The following is a 3,036-nucleotide window of genomic DNA, read 5'->3' on the forward strand; positions in this document are numbered from 1 at the left end:
CACAGCGGGTCTTGCGCTTGCACGGTGCATATTGCACTCGCACGGGGAGGGTATTGCCCTTGCACGCTGCGTATTGCCCTTGCACACTGCGTATTGCCCTTGCACAACAGATCTTGCCCTTACACAGCGGGTCTTGCACTTRCACGGTGCATATTGCACTCGCACGGAGGGATTGCGTGGAGGGGAAAGAAAGGGCAAAAGAGGGAGGAAAGGCGGAAACCGGGAAGCAAGAGGGGAAAAGGGGAAAAGGGGAAGAGGGTGGCGCGAGGCGGCCGCCCGCCTCTGCATTCGGCTCACGTCCTGCCGGCGGCGGCAAGCGGGAGCGCGAGGAAGGACAAAAACATCCCGGGCGGAGAAATAACAGCCGCAGGGCTGGGGGCGCCTGGGCTCGGCGGCCGGCGGGGCTTTGCCCCAATCTGGGGGGGTTTCGACCCAAATTTATCCTGYTTTCCTGGTGATGCTGGGCTGAAGGGGTTTTTTTGTTGTTTTGTTTTTTTTTGTTTGTTTTTTGTTTTTTTTGCTTGTGTGCTGGAGGTTTTGCCCCAATCTTGGCAGGTTTTAGCCCAAAATTCAGCCCTGCTCCCCCCAGGCTGCTGGGAACAAAGTGGGGGTTTTTTTGTTTGTTTTGGGGGGTTTGGGGGTTTTTTGGGTTTTTTTTTTTTGCTCGGATGTTGGGTTGCTGCCCCAGTTCGGGGGATTTCGGACGCGGTCGCTGGAGGGACGCGCGGGTTGGGTTGGGCTCAGCTCCGAGACGCTGTCCCAAGACGTCCCCAGGTCCGAGGCGCCGTCCCCAACCTGAGACGCGTCCCCAGGTCCAAGCCGTGGTCCCTACATCACGTCCCCAGGTCCGAGCCACGGTCCCCAGCCCCAGGCACGTCCCCTGACCCAAGCCATGGTCCCTGTCTCACGTCCCAAGGTCCAAGCCACCATTCCCCAGACATGTCCCCAGGCAGAAGACACTGTCTCCAACCCAACAGATGTCCCCAGGTCCAAGACACKGCCCACATGTCATCTCCCCACGTCCAAGCCACCATCCCCGACACCAGACACATCCCCTGACCCAAGACATTATCCCCAACCCAAGACGTGTCTCCACATCCAAGACATGGCTCTCGAGGCATGTCCTCAAGTCCAAGCCACCATCTCCCAAGCCAAGACACATCCCCAGGTCCAAGACACCGTCCCCAATACATGTCCCCAGGTCCGACACGTGGCCCACAAGTCATATTCCCAGGTGCAAGCCACCATCCCTGACCCAAGACCTGTCTCCAGGTCCAAGCCACCATCCCTGACCCCAGAACATTATCTCCAACCCAAGACGTGTCTCCAGGTCCAAGCCACCATCCCTGACCCCAGAACATTATCTCCAACCCAAGACGTATCTCCAGGTCCAAGCCACCATCCCTGACCCCAGAACATTATCCCCAACCCAAGACGTGTCTCCAGGTCCAAGCCACTGTCCCCAACCCCAGACCTGTCCCCAACCCAAGACATGTCTCCAGGTCCAAGCCACCACCCATGACCCCAGAAACATCCCCAGTCTAAGACGTGTCTCCTGGTCCAAGCTACTGTCCTTGACCCCAGAACACTATCCCCAACCCAAGACGTGTCTCCAGGTCCAAGCCACCATCTCCCAACTCAAGACACGTCTCAAGTTTGCGACACCAACCCCAACCCCAGACACATCCCCCAACGAGAGCCAACGGCCCGGTTGCCCCGACACAACCCTATACCCGCCGCCCGAGAATCCCCTCCCGAAGCCCATCCGGCCCGGGCTGTTATCCCCTTCCTCGCACCCCTCCTTCGGGCAAAAAGAAAGCCCCGAATCCCCAATAAATCGCTGTCGCCCGCCYGCGGCTCGTCCCGCGGCGCCGGAGCCCCGGCCGGCCAGCCGGTATCTGTAATCCTGCCTCGCCGCCGGAGTAAATCTCCCTCGGCTCTCCCGGCATCGCCGAGACCCCAATAAATATCTCCATTTCCCGCTGTCCTGCAGGGAAGATCCGATCAGCTTTTAAATGTCAAACGTAAAGGAAAGTTTGTCATAAAAAAGCCCATAAAAAATAAAATATATATAAAAAAAGAGAGAGAGAGAGAGAGAGAGAGGAGAGAGGGGGCTGGTGCCCACGGCGGGTGCCAGCGCCGCCGGCGTTGGGAAAAACAACCCCAAAAAGCAAAGGAAAAGGTAAATCTGCAGCGGTTTTGCCTCCCGGCCGCTGATTCCGCCCCGTTTCCGTGCCGCGCGTGGCGCCGTCCCGTGCGGGCTCGTCTGAACCACGTCGTTTCGGGTCCTAATTAAGCAATAAGACCCAACAGGGCGCGGATTTATGGGGCCGTATTTCACGCCGGCGGCGCGGGAATCGGGCGCCGCGGGAGGGGATGCGACGAGCACCCGAGGGTGCACGGAAGGGTTGGGGTGGGGGGTGCGTTCGCCCGCGGCGGTGAACGGTGGGGGTGGCCTTTCCCCGTGCAAAATACACACCCCAGGCAAATACACACGCCTGTGCAAATGCACAACCCCATGCAAACGCACACCCTTGTGCGAACACACGCTGCCGTGCAAAGGCACACCCCTGCGCAAACACACATCATGCAAACACACACACTCCTGTGCAAACACGTGCGCCTGTGCAAATGAACACTCCTGTGCAAATACACGCCTCACGCAAACACACGCTCCTGTGGAAATGCACAGGCCCATGCAAAGGCACACCTCTGTGCAAATGCACGCTCCTGTGCAAAGGCATACCCCTGTGCAAACACACACCCCCATGCAAAGGCACACCCCTGTGGAAATGCACGCCCCCGTGCAAACACACGCTCCTGTGCAAACACACGCCCCCTTGCAAACGCACTCCCCTGTGCAAACACACGCCCCCGTGCAAATGCACACCCCCATGCACGCGTTCACCCTGCTGCAACACACAGCCTCGTGCAAACACACATCCCCGTGCAAAGGCACGCCCCCGTGCATGCGTTCACCCTTGTGCAAACGCACACCCCTGTGCAAATGCATGCCCCTGTGCAAAGGCACGCCCC

This window comes from Rhea americana, unplaced genomic scaffold (assembly GCF_003343005.1).
Source record: "Rhea americana isolate MKP2758 unplaced genomic scaffold, rheAme1 scaffold_622, whole genome shotgun sequence".
Lineage (NCBI taxonomy): Eukaryota > Metazoa > Chordata > Aves > Rheiformes > Rheidae > Rhea > Rhea americana.